The sequence below is a fragment of the Podarcis liolepis genome (genome assembly GCF_965112155.1).
Source record: "Podarcis liolepis genome assembly, chromosome: 4".
Taxonomy (NCBI): domain Eukaryota; kingdom Metazoa; phylum Chordata; class Lepidosauria; order Squamata; family Lacertidae; genus Podarcis; species Podarcis liolepis.
In genome coordinates, this window is record NC_139558.1 from 73,410,498 (window position 1) to 73,427,148 (window position 16,651).

Here is a 16,651-nt window from a genome sequence, read left to right on the forward strand (position 1 = left end):
GCTTCTCTGCTGAATCTCTGTGGTGTCACCTTCCTTTTTCCTGGTGGTCTAATGGCATACTGATCCCCATGGCCTGTTGATTATTTGGCAAGTTTTCCATTAAAAAAAAAAAAATCTTAAAATTAGCAAATTCCCTGTTTGTCTTTGTTAAGTTGTGGGCGAACATATCAGACGAAACAGTGATTCTTCCAAACAGCTCTTTATTTGTAAGCTGGAACAGAACTGAACAGCAAACAGCTCAGCCGGCCTGCTTTTATAGGCAGCCGGCTGTCAACATTGTAGCAACAACAACCCAGGGTTTCCCGCCTAAAATAACTGACGTGGACCTGAATGAAAACTATATACACGATACTCCTGGTGGCCAGGGTGAGAACTTCAATACATAACAGTCTTATTGAATATCTTTTGATTTAGTAAGTTTAAATATCTTGGGCTTTATCTTACCAGACATATTTTTAATGTGCATTCATTATGATTTGTGCTCATGGCCGTAGCAGGGCAGTTTATACGCGATCCCACTTTCCATGCTGTTTGTGCCTACAAATGTTTTGGAGGAGACATACTGATTTGTTTCCAAACAGTGCATGTTCCCTAAGTTCCTGCTGCAATCCTGTAACTTTCTATACGTTCAAGTACAGTGGTACCTCGGGTTAAGTACTTAATTCGTTCCGGAGGTCCGTACTTAACCTGAAACTGTTCTTAACCTGAAGCACCACTTTAGCTAATGGGGTCTCCTGCTGCGGCCGTGCCACCGGAGCGCAATTTCTGTTCTCATCCTGAAGCAAAGTTCTTAACCTGAAGCACTATTTCTGGGTTAGTGGAGTCTGTAACCTGAAGCGTATGTAACCCGAGGTACCACTGTACTGTACTACAGAAGCCGGGCGGGGTAGGGGTGGGATATCTGTTTTCACTGCCACACTCCACTCCAACTATTGTTCTTTAGTTCTCATCACCTTAGTTTTTATGCCTCCACTCCAGTTCTATGCAGAGTTGTGATCCATCATACAGGCAGAAAAATAGAATTTGGCTGCTTGCCTCAGGCAGCTGCAGAATGAGCAAGAGATATTCAGTAGAGCTGAGCTGAAATTTCTCAGAAGACATTTTTTCTGAGATGTCTCTTTTTCTTATCCCACTCACCAAGGAGAAAAGGCCATGGCTGACTTTTTCTAAATATCCCTCACCATGTTTTTTAATTGGCTGTCATTACCTTCCCACTCCTCTGGAAACACACACACACACACACACACACACACACACACACAATATAACCTGGAATGATGCTAGATTGTTGTTAGCTGCCCTGAGCCCAGCTTTGGCTGGGGAGGGCGGGATATAAATAAAATTTATTATTATTATTATTATTAGATCAAGGGCCCTGTGAAAGATGTAAAAATGGCGACTAGGTCGTAGGAAGAGTTGCTGCTGTTGCCAGGGCAGTGGCAACATAAAATAAAGGGCACGGAAGGGGAAGAGAAAACCTGAGGGGAAGAAAGAAGCAGCAGCCTTGCAGCTACTAGTGCTAATAAGGAGCGTTGACACCGAGAAGCTGTTGGAGAATTTCTTCTCCCCTGGAGAAATTTGATGAAATGATGCCTGCAGTTTCTCTGCCCACTGTTGAGGGTGTAGAGTTCTGAGAAACCATTTGTGCACAGCTATTGGATGCAGTTTTCCAGCATTTCTATGGGATATAAAAAATGTTTGATATTTTTATATATGTTGAAAGCCGCCCAGAGTGGCTAGGAAAACCCAGTCAGATCAGCGGGATATAAATAATAAAATTACTATCATTATTATTATGGAATAAGACATCCCCATTTTCATCAGATAAATCTTTGGGGGGTATGTGATTGGGGAGATATCTGTGGAGTTTTGAGCATCCTGACTGGGGTCTTTGATGGGACTCTCTGAAGATATACAAGTCCTAAATAATCATGGAAGGGATATACCCACAATGTGCTTAAAAATGGATTCCATGTTTAGGAGTCAGCAAAACGGCAAAGAGGTGAAAGAAGCTTCCTTTAACACAGGAGTGGGCAACCCTTTTCGTAGGGTTGCCATATTCTGGGGATTGAAAACCCGGACATGCCCCACTACCACCACCATCGGGGCACATCCAGAATTCGCAACAGCTCTCCTCTTCACTCCTTACAGAGAGGGGAAATGAGTGGAAAGGGGCCAGGAACTGCACTTTTGGCCCCACCCCAAGAGTATGTGGTCCTCCCACCCCAGCCCTGGGCCTGCTGACCATGTGTTAGCATGGCTGTGTGTCTGGGGAAGGAGAGAGGCTTTGCTATTTTAGTACAGTGGAACCTCTGGTTAAGTACTTAATTCGTTCCGGAAGTCCATTCTTAACCTGAAACTGTTCTTAACCTGAAGCACAATTTCTGTTCTCATCCTGAAGCAAAGTTCTTAACCTGAAGCACTATTTCTGGGTTAGCGGAGTCTGTAACCTGCAGCGTCTGTAACCTGAGGTACCACTATTGACCTGCAGGCTTTGCCAGAACACAGATCATGCAGAGTTCCAGTATCTAGGGAAGCCTCCATGCAAAGGATGGCCTTCAGGTGGCTACGCTAAAGCGTGGGTGGCAGGCTGGGGTGGCAGGACTGGGGTGGAACTGTATGACCTGTGGGCAGGACCAAGAGCACTGTTTCTTAGCCTCTGTCTTCTCTCCTTCCGTGTTTGCACAAGTAGTATGTGAAGTGGGATACTACTGCGCTACAGAAATGTGTGCGTTTCATTTTTTCTAAAATTCAGGGGACCATGCAGTCCCAGCTGTCTATGGCAATGAGCACAATGCACGCTCTCTCTTTCTCTGTGTGTGGCTTTGATTGTCCCCTAAATCTTAAGTCTCCCTGAGGAATTTTAAGCTTTAATGTTAAGACTCGGCTTGCCAAATGCAACACTTTTATATTATGGATTCCCTACCCCACTCCCCAAAATCTCAGCCCAGCAGCGTTCATAAGGGAGGAAGCCAAATTAGACGGACATAAATTGTTTCTTTCTTTTTTCTTTTTACAAGCAAATTTAACTAAGGAGAATTGGCCCGGTCCTACTTTGTGCTAAATTTAATTCAGCTCCACTTTAGAACAGTTAAGCCAGCACCTTCCACTGGCATCCACTTCTTATAAAGCACATTCTTTGAAAGAGGAAAGAAATAACTCTCTGCTCATTTCCACTTGGCCAGCAGATGAAATGTGCCATAGTAGCAGTCACATTGTTTGCTGCAGAAAATGCTAATTTGGATTTTAGGAAGAAAGTCCCTCATGTTTTAGTTGTTCCAGAAATGCCATTACTTGTCAATGTGCGCTGGAAGTGAAGAACAAGGCAATGTTGAAAAGTGAGCTTTCCAAAACAGTCCAGGCCAAAGCTGATTCTTTGGTTTTTCATAAGTAATAAATCATATCTTTAGCTTCAAAGGGGACACGGCCACAACCCCAAACCAAAAGACTTGGGATCATCAAAGAGCTCTGTGCTCTCCATTAAACAGCTTTGTCCAGCCCTGCTGAGAAGCATACAAGAAAACTTTTTTTTTACATATGGAATGGATTCTCTAAGGAGATGCTTACCATGGTCAAAAATATTGTGAAGTTTCCCAGTCCCTTCCCCGTGTGATTCTTGGTTGTCCTGTGTGGCATGCTGCCAACCCACCACAGCTGTCAATCAGGGTGAAACAAGAGTGGAGCCTTCTCAGCACTAAACAAAAATGATACAGCTCAGTGCTTGGGAAGAGTACAGTTGCAAGGATGCGATATAGTAATAATAATAAATTATAATAATAATTTATTATTTATACCCCACCCTTCCCAGTTCAGAAAACTGGGCTCATGGCAGATAACAACAAATTTAAAACACTTAATTGATGCAACAAAAACAGCATAAAATGCAGTATAAAACATGAATAACAATAAATTCAGAATTCAAAAATCAATTTAGGGGGGAAATCCATCCAATAAACATTAGATGATCACCAGGGCTAGCTGGCTAAATTAGTCCTATTTGTGCCAGCGAGGAGACCAGGGGAGAATTAGCTGTGGGATCCCAGAGCGGGTAATCTTAATAAAAAGGGGAGGGGGAGGGAAGGAAGGAGAATAAAATGATGAGTTGGGATCAGAGGCAGGCTGGATAGGGGTTCCTATGTCAAAATTTGAATATTTTGCCATGCTTTGTGGAAAATGGCCAATTTGTCAACATGGATGACTGCTTAAAGCCTGATGCCTGCATCATGCAGAAAAAGCTAACTGTGAAGTCAGATGTGGTTGCACATGTGTCCATGGGGACTCTTGGCTGTGCACAGAGGCTCCAATTTGTGAGGGAGTTTGTGGGGGCAGACTGATGACATGCATGCAACACCAGGAGGAGCCGGGGTGGAGTCAAATGCTACAGCAGCATGGCTTCAATGGCTGGCAGCTCCTGCTGCTGCTGCTGCTGCTGCTGCTGCTGCCACCAGCCAGGAACTGCCACATGGCGCACAATTCCCTGCTTGCTTCCTGCCTCCTTCCCCTGTCCGGCAGGAGAAGGAGGAGGAGGAGCCGGCTGTTGAAGCCACACCATGCTTGGTTCCACGCTTGGTGTCCTCTGCCCCATGATTTCTTCAGACATTGAGGCACCCAGCGTCTCCTCAAAAAATTTGGAGGGCCCCCAAAGAGCTCAGCCTCTAGGAGAGGTCACCACTGAATGTGCAGAACCATAATATGGCTCTTCTCCCATGGCAAATGTTTTTGAAGCTGAATGCTAAAGTTGTAAGCTCACCTATGTAGGTAAAAGACTTGGTGGACCTCAGTGGGATGGTTTAACTTGCATAAGGTTAGGCTATCAATTGACACAACTAATCACAGTTAGAACAGGCCACAGTTCCCTGCATTTGGACACCACAAGGAGAAAAGCTGGTAGGAGATGAGTTGATGGTGTGAGCCTAAGGCTCATGAAGACTCAATGCTAAAACCATGGTTTAGACCGCAAACCATGCTTCAGAATTAAGTCTGAACTATGCTTATAAATAGGGACGTGGGTGGCACTGTGGGTTAAACCACAGAGCCTAGGACTTGCTGATCAGAAGGTTGGCGGTTCGAATCCTTGCGACGGGGTGAGCTCCCGTTGCTCGGTCCCTGCTCCTGCCAACCTAGCAGTTCGAAAGCACGTCAAAGTGCAAGTAGATAAATACTTCTCTGGCGGGAAGGTAAACGGCATTTCCATGCGCTGCTCTGGTTCGCCAGAAGCGGCTTAGTCATGCTGGCCACATGACCCGGAAGCTGTACGCTGGCTCCCTCGGCCAATAAAGTGAGATGAGCGCCGCAACCCCAGAGTCAGCCACGACTGGACCTAATGGTCAGGGGTCCCTTTACCTTTATGCTTATAAATGATTGCAGATCTGTGTGTTAAGTTGGATTTGGTTTTGACCACGAGTGACCTGCATTGTCTTTCAACCATTCCTCATACGACTCAGCTTCCAGACCCCAAGCCATCCTGGTTGTCCTCCTCTGGTTATGCTCTAGTTTGTCATTCTCTTTGAAATATGGTGCTCAGAACCAGACACAGCACACCAGTGTGATATGACCAGTGCAGAAGAAAGCAACAAAACTACTTGTTATCTGGACGCTATGCTCCTCTTAGCTCTTTCTAAGATTGCATTTGCTTTCTTAGCTGCAATATCACACTGCTGACTCATGCTCTCTAGGACACATGGAACCTTTTCATGTTTACTGCTGCCAAGTCAGGTCTTCCCCAGACTACACTTGTTCCTTTGGGGCTCTTTGTGCCTAAATGCAGGACTTAACATTGATTTCTGTTGAATTGTTGTTTTCGGCATGGGTCTCGCCTGTCAATATCGTTTTGAGTTGTGATTCTGTCTTCTGCGGCTTTTAACTATCCCTCCAGCCCTGTGATGTGTTATCTGCAATGTGTGGAGAGTGAGTGTGTGTGATTTATGTCACATCTGTTTTGAAGAGGGCTTATATGTTCCTGCAAAAAGTAGCATGGTGTAAAGGGAATGGGGGACAAATGGCTCATTAATCCTGGACTTAGTCATTGATCTGGCAGCTGCATAAAGCAAGGTTGACCTCTCTTCTGTTCTCCATTGCCATCATATCTGCGGTGTTTCCCCATTCTACATGGTAGGTATTGTTCGAAATCAATTTTCTATTTGTTTCATATTTGTTTCTTGGTTTTAATATATGTCTGGAAAAGTTGCTGTTCATTATAGAAGGGATAGGCAGTTGGACATTTATCTGGGGGACTTAATAAACCATTTAAAAGGACAGTTGGTGATGATGGAAGAGAGCAAAACAAAACCCAGCCAACAGGGTGGGAAAGAAAACCACACAAAGTTTTAGAAAGCTTTCTTGGCATGCAAGGGGTGTATGCACAAGTTTTGCTTGTAATTTAATAGCAGTTGAAGAACTAGCTGAGGAATAGGCCGAAATGATGCTAATGTAACTGTTAGATCTACCCGCAAGCACAGCTAAAGCACATCCCATCACACAGTCTCTTTTTAGTAAACGGCCTTGGAGATTTCTAATGCAGAAAGACTGGAAATCTAAATCTAAATAATTGTAGGTTTTTAATTTGTTTTTAATGTTTTAAATTGTTGGGACCCTAGGGTGAAGGGCAGGTAATTCACAAAAATAATTAATAGTATTACTGGCTAGCTGCTTTCTGTTCATCAATATCAGCATCAAATCACTAGTTTCATTAGAGCATGGGATGAATATGCCAACTTCTTTCCATGCCTTTTCTCAAGGCCAAACCATGGGCAACCATTAACAGAAAGCAACTGTTATCCTCACTGTCAGAATCTTGCTCCTGCTTCCTATCTTACAAGCAGAAGTGTGGTTGTAGCCATTCTGTGGTGTTCCCACACTGCTCCTGCCTCCACCCATGTGGTTGTCATGCGTCTGATGAAGTGGGCTTTTGCTCATGAAAGCTCATACCACAATATATTTGTTAGTCATTAGGGGGCTACAGAATTCTGTTTCTTGCTGCAACAGGTTATTACAGCTACCTGTCTGCTGTTTGTGAGGTGATTTCAGCAGTTTGGCTAGGGTTACAGATGTGTATTAACACTGCAGAACATTTATTTTAAAAAGTTATTAAATGTTGTAAAATGCATTTTTAATAACCAAAATCTGTTTTACAGTGGTACATTGGGTTACATATGCTTCAGGTTACAGACTCCGCTAACCCAGAAATAGTACCTCGGGTTAAGAACTTTGCTTCAGGATGAGAACAGAAATCATGCTCCAGTGGTGCGGTGGCAGCGGGAGGCCCTATTAGCTAAAGTGGTGTTTCAGGTTAAGAACAGTTTCAGGTTAAGAACGGACCTCCGGAACGAATTAAGTACATAACCAGAGGTACCACTGTATTAAAGACATTTAATTATACACTATCATAATGTAGTCAGATTTTTGTTTACTGACATTGTAGACACACTATACCTTTAATGCACATTCAAAGCACCTTTCTCTCCTAAAAGAATTCTGGGCACTGTAGTTTGTTAAAAGCTGCTGGGCATTGTAACTCTGAGAAGCAAACTACCATGGCCAGTGTTCTTTAAGGGAACAAACATGTTTTGAATATGCCCTGAGCCCGGCTTCGGCTGGGGAGGGCGGGATATAAATAAAATTTATTATTATTATTATTATTATTTAAAGGAATGGTGTGTACATGGACCTTTAGTACACAGTACCCTTCCCCTCACCAAAATTCAAAAATTCAAGAAGCATTATCTTGTCGCCAATAGACTAGGTTGTGGGGTGTGTTTGGTTACGGTGTTTGTGTGGCACTGACACCAGTTTCTTTAGTTTGCCATTGTGCCTAGAGGCCCCAAAAGGCTGGCCACCTCTGGCCAAGAAAAAATTTAAATTAATATTGGGGTTTTAAATGAAGCCACAGTATTTGCAGTTAGTCACTTTCCTGTGGTTTGCAGCTGAGGCAAACAACTTGATTCATTGGTCAAGCTACTCATGAAACAGTTATACATGGGTGGGAAGGGGATGTGGTAGATTTTTTTGAAAACTGACAAGGATGACTGGATTATGTTCTCCCTGATAAGATGAAGACCATTGCATCACATTAGTCTCTTTGTTCAGAAATGGGTGCAGAGGGATGTTGAGATGTGCACCCAAAATCTGTGGTCCAGATATGACGGTACAGTCGCTTTGCTTGATGATGCCTGATGAATGCTTCAGGAAATTTGCCCCTGTGTGTGTGAAGCTGAGCTCTTTGGAGAACTCCAGCTTCAGCCACTTGGCGAAAAACACTGGAAAACTGTACCAGCTCCAGAAACATAAACCAGATCAGTTAATTCCTATCCTGGTGCCTTAACCACAAGTCTATACTTGTTCCTTAAAAATAAGTGGAAAGGCTAGGCATGGGCAAAATGCAAAGTGTCAAAGAAATGCAGATATCTGAGTCAGCCAAGAAAAAGGCCAGATGCCTCTAGGTAAGCCAGACACATTGGCAAAGAGTGTTAAGTTGTTCTTAGCTCTACCTGTTCCTTTTTGTAGCCAGTCTCCTGGCAAATTATATCCATACAGACAGTGCTTTTTTCATGGGGGATGCATACCTCTAAACATTTTGTGAATCTTCGTACTTTTGTCCATTTACTGTACAGTGGAATCTCAGGTTACATATGCTTCAGGTTACATACGCTTCAGGTTAAAGACTCCGCTAACCCAGAAATAGTGCTTCAGGTTAAGAACTTTGCTTCAGGTTGAGAACAGAAATCGTGTTTCGGCAGCGCGGCAGCAGCAGGAGGCCCCATTAGCTAAAGTGGTGCTTCAGGTTAAGAACAGTTTCAGGTTAAGTACAGACCTCCAGAACGAATTAAGTACTTAACCTGAGGTACCACTGTAGCTAATGGGGCCTCCCGCTGCCACCGCGCCGCCGGAGCACGATTTCTGTTATTATCCTGAAGCAAAGTTCTTAACCTGAAGCACTATTTCTGGGTTAGCGGAGTCTGTAACTTGAAGCATATGTAACCTGAAGTGTATGTAACCCGAAGTACCACTGTATTTATTTTTTCCCAATTTGAACTATAAAATGGTGACTTTCTTGAGTCAAAATGAGAGTACCCCTAAACATTTTTTTTTTAAAAAAAGCACTGCATACAGATATGCCTTTCCACAATTTCCACCACAAGGAAATGGTCGGCAGGAATGGCCTAAATCTTGGGACATGTTTTGCAAACTTTTTCATCCCTTGCAAAAGTGTGGATGGTTGGCTCCTGCCCTGACCCCCACATTCACCTTGAGAACGCTGGACTTCAGTCTGAATTGCTCCTTACCTTCAGTCCGAATTGGCATGTGACATGGACACATAGCCAAATCTGATTAGCTACAGAACTATGATCTCATTATGTTTTACTACGTACTCCTGCTTTGGCAAGGATCACTCTGGGAAAGGAGCAGGTGAGGGTGGGGAGGAGTTGGGGGCTCTGGAGCAACAGCAGAGGGGGAAGCGGTTCTTGCAAACAGCAGCAGCAATAAGAATAACAACCTGCAAATTTCCCCCACCTAACCTGGAAAATGTATGTTGGCCAGTGTGTGGCACAGCCTTAGTACAGTATTGAGCTCTTTCTTTCGAGGAGACTTGGGTTTAAATCCCTGCTCAGCCACAGAGTTCAGGGCAGTCACAGGCTTATTGTGAGAATAAAATGGATGGGCGGAGAACTGGGTTGAGTGCCCTCAGCTGCTTCGAAGAAGAACGGAATTAAAGATGTAGTAACTAAATAGCCCATGCACCCTCAACTCGGGAACCGCTCTTGTGTAATTTCTGGGAAAGTTATGGAGTTAATACTTTGGAAAGTTGCTTGTATGTTTGCTATCCAGTTGGACGCATCTTAAAAATGTCATAATCAAATTTTTCATGATGATTCGTGGGATCAAGGAGCAGTTTTCCGTCTGTGTTTGGCTACCAATGGACTCCATTTTGAATCCCGATGGTGGACTGAAACTTTAAGAATTGCACTGATTTTGCTGTTGTTTTGTAGAATTCCAAGCCATGGCGGCTCTGAAGCTGCTAGTGTGCTATGCTCCTAGACTGAGATGAGGTGATATCCATGCATTTGTATCTGGATTTTTGCAGTGCATAATCGCTCTGCAGGCCTTCTGTTTGAATTACAGAGGCAAGTGGAAATGCATGGGGAGAAACTACGGATGCTGCCTTTCCTAGCCATTGCATAATTGGTGTTACACACATAGGGTTTCCAACACAGGGATGGTAAGCTTGGTTAACCAGGGTTCTCTTTTCCACTTTGGAAGCTCGATGTGTTGGGTATGGCATCCCATTTCAGAACAACGCAGATTGTTTGCTGGCCATTACTGAGTTGGCAGGACTTCCCTTGCCCGTTCCTACTTGCTCCTTCGTGCATTCAGACTGCACTGCTCAAAAGGGCTATATTCTAATGCTAATCTGTTTTGACATGGCTCCTTGAATCTGAGCATCTTAAGATCCTCAAATTCCACAATAAATTCTGCAAGCAGTAAATCTAAGATTTTTATTAGAATATTTATGCATATTACAGCCTACTTAATCCTTCTGCTTCTGCATGCAGCATGTTCCATTGCCTTGTGATGGATTGAAAAAGAAAGCTTCATATGGATTGGAATGGCACCCTTGGGGCCAAACAAAGGGGAAACAATGAAGCTGATTGGCGGTAGAATCAGGGCAGGCATTCTAGCTATGTTCCAATTGAATTCCATTTCACACATTATTAACTTCTGGAATTCAACACCACAAGATGTGGCAATGGGCACTGGCTTAGATGGCTTTTCAAGGGAAGGTTGCCATTGATAAGACCTATTAGCTACGGAGCCACCTGGCTTGGAGGCAATATGCCTCTGACTTTCAATCACAGCGAGAGGGAAGGGCTGTTGCCTTCATGGCCTACCTGTGGCCTTCATGGAAGCATCTCACTGGGAAACAGGATGTTAAACTAGATGAATTGGTAATTCAGCAGGGCTATTGTGCTCTTAAAGTACTGATGCCTGAGGTGGGTGCCAGGAGCAGGTCAGTAATATCTCACACAATGAAGCTAACTCTTTTTATTCAAAGGAACAAATAGCTCAGGAGGCTAGGCCTAGTGAGCATAGCAACTCTTCCCAATAGATCTTGCCCCAATGAAGCAGTTGTGAGGACTGAGACTCCTTCACTTTCACAAGCAGTTGTGACTCCTTCACCCTCACAAGCAGTTGAGACTCCTCAAGACTCCCCAAGCAGTTGAGACTCCTTCACCCTCACAAGCAGTTGTGAGGACTGAGCAACCTGAGACTCCTTCACCTTCTCTCTCTTTGCTCCACCTTCTTATGGGAGTCTGGGTGCGGGGAGAGAACTGGTTGCTGAAGGAGGGAGAGACCCCTGGCTTCTTCATTAGCCTCTTGGGCCCTCTCATCTTCAGTCTCTGCTTCTGCTTCTGCTTCTGGACTGCTCTCTGCCACAGCCTTTTCCTGCTCACTAAACCTTGTTGCCTCTTCAGCTTCCGACACCACCTTGTCCCAGCCTGTTCCCTCCTCTCTCTCTGCCACTCATTGTGGTCCCACCACCAATCCCCTGGCTCTGAGCCTTCTTCCCTAGGGGGTTCCCTAGCTGGTGCCTCTTACTACTCCTTTGCATCCAACCAGTCCATAACAACTGATGCGCCCCTTAGGGGCGGATGAATATGCTAGTTTGGATTGTCTCGGTTTATCCTTTTTCCAGTCTTAAATTCACAATTTGCAGCTTTTTAAATGAAAGGAAAAAAATCTCATGAAAAATTGCCAGCATTTTAGCACAAATTTCTCCTAGTCAGCACATTTTTCTATGCAATTTCTCCTACATTTTTTTTACAAAGCAATCCCCATATAGAATGCCTTTTTGTATGTTATTTCCACTAATATATGCATTTTAATGCACAGTTTAATATAGGCACTTTTTGTACATATTGCTTGTAGGAGAACAGCATTGCAAAATTTGGAGAAGTGCCAATTTCGAAGGGCAGCTGTGTTTCAGTTTGCATGTTGTCTTTGAAAGTGCTAATTTTGTAAGTTTGGCTTTACAATTGCTCCTCTATCACTAGTTCTAATTCTCGTTCTGACCAACATGCAGATGATGGGTTGATCTCAAGTTTTTGCCTGGGCTCCCTTTTGAAATAGTTTTCTGTCCATGGTGTTCAAAGTGTTACTTTATATACTAGCCTCTTTTTATTATTTATTTTTATTTATATACCGCCCTATATCCGCAGGTCTCAGGGCGGTTCACAGAATAAAATCAGAATATAAAACCACAAAATACATAATCAAAATAAAAAGAACAACCCAATAACCCTCCCCCAAGACATTTTAAAAGGGCATAGGACGTCAGTCAAATCAACCAAAGGTCTGGTTAAAAAGGAACGTTTTTGCCTGGCGCCTAAAGCTGTACAATGAAGGAACCCGGCGAACTTTCTTGGGGAGAGCATTCCACAGACAGGGAGCCACTGAAGAAAAGGCCTGTTCTTGTGTTGCCACCCTCCAGATCTTTTGTGGAGGAGACACATCTTGCAAAGATACAAAGTAGGGCCTCAGAAGATGATCTGGACTGATTGTGCTACTACTGAGGCTGTTCTGGGAGTCCATCCAATGGATTATGCCTGCAAGATGGAGAGTCTTATGTATTCAGTGGTCTGTGTTTGCCTGAGCTTGAGTCTGGACTAAGGATTCTGAGCCCCTGTGTTCTGATTTGATACATGATATCCAATCACATCAGATTATTTCAGGATTGGGGCCTCTGCCATTAGCCCTTAAACTCTGAGTCATGATTCGCAGCTTGGGAGTTTAGACAGCCAATCCCATTGCGAGTAGGAGTGGCCCAGGCCTTCAGAAATGTATATAAGCAGTTGCTTTGCCCATGTTGTTTAGTTCTGTTAGTTTAATAAAGGTTTTTGCCGTTATCACTGTGTCTTGCCTCGTGGGAACCCTTTCATTTCTCTTCTCAGCATCCAGACTTGATGTGCCATGATGACCTAGTTGCTGTTCATTTTACTGGTGCATAAATCATTTAAATTGTGATGTAATCACAGCTGAGTAATTTGTGTGTTTACAAATCAGTGTTGTTAACAGGGGAGCTCGCTGGCTAATTGATGGATGGAGACTGAGCCGAGACTTTGTACAAGCCCACAGTTCAGCTGTGCCTTGTCTCATCGCAGCTTTGGACAGCTAAACTTGTTCCGTGATATTGTGATGAATAATAAAATCAAATAAGAAAGACGGGTGCCTGCGCCAGGACAATTTTGCACGGTATCTAGAAACTGGAGGGAGTTTGTTCACTTCCTTGTCACATATTTACAAAACATGGGAAGCATTAACATGAAGGCGGTGGAGCTGCTTTAATGAGCAGCAAGCATTAAGGGGAAGGGCTGTAACGTAGTGAGACAACAAGTGCTTTGTATGCAGAAGGTTCCCAGATTCATTCCCCAGCAACTCCAGGTAGGCATGAGAAAGTTTTCTGGCTGAATTGCTGGAAAGCTGGCTGCCAGTTAGTATTGATAATACTGACCAGCTGGACCCTTGGTCTAACCCAGGCTGTTCCCTGCATTCCTATGTCCCTGGGTCACTGTCACTGCCTTTCATTTTAAAACTCCTGGAAAAAAGAGGCAGCTGAAGGAATTTCACTCTAGACCAGAAGTTTTTAAACACTGATGTTAGTTTTAGTATTTATATCCCACCCTTCTCTCAAGTTGTGTTTCAAGGATTATTTATTATTCTTATTCTCTTTATATCCTGCCTTTTTCGTCGGCGGGACTCAAAGTGGCTTACAAATTAAAACAAGAATTATAGAAAACGTAGGAAAAATAATTTAAAAACAACCAAACATCAGTAGAATTAACTGTCTGTCTGTCTGTGTCTCTAATTTGTTTACAATATACACATAATTACAATAAACCTTTTAAAAACAACATTATAAAGTACAAAGCAATAAAAGCAAACTGTTCAAAAGCAATCATCAAAATGCACCAGAACACATTTAGAATGAGCAGTTAAAATACAGTCCACCCCGACAGCAGCTCCGTGATCAGCACTGCCTGTGCCTTTGTCGCCAAAGGCCTGCCTGAACAGGATGCTCTTAGCCTGTCAGGAGAAGAATAAAAAAGGAGGAGATATTCTGCCTTGGGAGCACTTCCCACATCAACTTGTGTGCCCAGGAAACCCAACATGTCTGCCATGCGGTGGCAGAAGCAGTGGGGCAGGCAAAACCTCTTGCACTCCTGCCACTGACCCACTTCTTGTATGACCCACCTCCTGGGTAGACCAGCCCCGTAGGCAGTGCAGGGGGCTACAGCATAGCTGTCAACTTTCAGATTTGAAAATAAGGGATCAGCAGCCTTGAAAATAAGGGATCGGCAGCCTTGAAAATAAGGGATCAGCAGCCTCACCTGTCCCGGGGACAGTCTACGGGATATCTAACAATCCGGGATAGCAGCGGGGAACGGCGCTGGAATAAGGGGATTTCCTGCAAAAAAAGGGAAGGTTGACAGCTATGGGCTACAGGGAGAAAAAGGAACAAGGGAATGTTGCTTTTGCCACCTACCCACCCACATCTTGCACTTCAGTTTGCAAAAGCACCGGAATTTGTGAACTTCTGTGAAGAACTGCTTTTGCAAAGGGAAGGGCTACTTTGGATCCAACCACAGCATTATTTTGCTTCTTTCCCTCGTTAGATTTGACTTGTCAGCTTGAGGTATATAAGCAAATGATAAACACCAGCAGCCCAGATTTGAAAACGTAATGTTGGATCTTTCTTAATCTTTCTTGCTTCCCATTGCTTCTTGACAAGTAAAATCTCCACCCGCCCCTCCCTGCTTCTTCCCGATCCACCCAGCCACAGGGCAATTACATAGGCTCATGTCTTTGTCCAAGTCTCTCGTAGAAAATTCATTCTTTCATAACAAGAAGTAGTTAAGCTTTGAACTTTCCATTTTTTTGGAAAAGCAAGAATGGAAAAAATGTTTTCATGGGAGAAGAGTGTGCATTTTGGATCTGTCAACTGCTTTTCGCTTATTTCGGGCGGGGGAGGGGGACCCAACTAGATTATTAGCTGCAATCCAGTCTGGTGTCTGATAAGCCGCACACACTAACTTTGGATTAAGCAGATGAAATACTACTACTTTCATTCTTCTCCAACACTCATTCATTTTGTAGAATAGTTTCTCAGAGTTTTGGTCCGTTATAACAAGCACGTAACTGCTGCAGAAATGCAACAGGTAAACAACAACAACAACGTTTACACCCTACCCATATGACTGGGTTTCCCCAGCCACTCTGGGCAGCTTACAGTGCATAAAAAGGCATATCTGTTTTATGAACTTGCATTGATTTTATACTGGCTTGTCCATTTTAACTTCCCCCAAAGAATACTGGGAACTAGTTCGGGGAAGCTGCTGGGAACTCTGTTAAGGACTGTTAATCTCCTCATAAGGGACGCGGGTGGCGCTGTGGGTTAAACCACAGAGCCTAGGACTTGCCGATCAGAAGGTCGGTGGTTCGAATCCCTGCGACGGGGTGAGCTCCCGTTGCTTGGTCCCAACTCCTGCCAACCTAGCAGTTCGAAAGCAGATCAAAGTGCAAGTAGATAAATAGGTACCGCTCCGGTGGGAAGGTAAACGGCGTTTCCGTGCACTGCTCTGGTTCGCCAGAAGTGGCTTAGTCATGCTGGCCACATGACCCAGAAGCTGTACGCCGGCTCCCTTGGCCAATATAGCGAGATGAGCGCCGCAACCTCAGAGTCAGTCACGACTGGACCTAATGGTCAGGGGTCCCTTACCTTTAATCTCCTCATAGACTTCCAAGTCCCCAGAATAGAGGGAATACTTATTCACCAGTTTGCCTCTGTGGTATAGATATGACAAATGAAAGAATCTGGTATCCTTTGACAGAAGTTGTAGGATATAGAAAGCAAGGAATGTGTCCAGGGAATATTGAACTGTGGAGATTTGAGGGGTTTGTGCATTAATTTTATGAAATAAATAACATTTAAAATGTCAAGATAATGGTCACAACCACCATAAAGCAATTATTCATAACCCAAAAGAGCACATTCTGTTTTACTCTGCTGCCTTCATATTAATTTTATTCCTGCATTGCAGGCGGTTGGACTAGATGACTCTTGGGGTCCCATCCAACTCCACAATTCTAATATCAAGACTTTACCCAAGCCTCCTGCCACCAACATATCCCAAATATCTGAATAATATTCGGCTAAAAGGGAATGTTGGCAGTAGGATAAAAACTTTCCTATACCCAGGATTCACATTTGTCTGAACATTATCCAGATTGAATAACCATTGGGACTGTGCTCTTATATGACCAATACATTACAGCAGGAATGAAGAACTTCAGGGTCAAGGCCCAACCATGGCCCTTCATTTCTCTATCTGGCTTTTAGGACTTTCCCCAGGCCACACTCCACATTGGCCCTGCTCCACACCTTTCTGCTCAAGTGCTCTTGACTAGCTGGAATGTGTCCTTAAACTGTACTAGTGCTTCTTGCTTGGTTTGCTGGATAGGGTGGAGAGGTGTGCGTATAGAAACCTCAGGCTTTCACGTGACTGGAGTGTGGTCTATTCTGCAAAGGTAAGAGCCACATACAGTGGTACCACGGGTTAAGAACTTAATTCGTTCTGGAGGTCCGTTCTTAACCTGA

The 16,651-nt window shown here is 43.9% G+C and overlaps 1 protein-coding gene across 5 annotated transcripts in view; it reads left to right on the forward strand.

Moving 5' to 3' along the window:
* The window catches only part of COL8A1 (collagen type VIII alpha 1 chain), a 94,900-nt gene that overhangs the window by 9,169 nt on the left and 69,080 nt on the right, over positions 1 to 16,651 (forward strand). The window contains exons 1-2 of one of the 5 annotated variants that reach the window (XM_083500774.1): positions 10,733 to 11,005; positions 11,926 to 12,014. The exons of 3 other annotated variants lie outside the window; for them this stretch is intronic. The gene's annotated coding sequence lies outside the window, so the exon portion shown is untranslated. Of the gene's footprint in view, positions 1 to 10,732; positions 11,006 to 11,925; positions 12,015 to 16,651 lie in introns of those variants that run through there. One more of the 5 variants, XM_083500775.1, reaches the window with a different exon arrangement.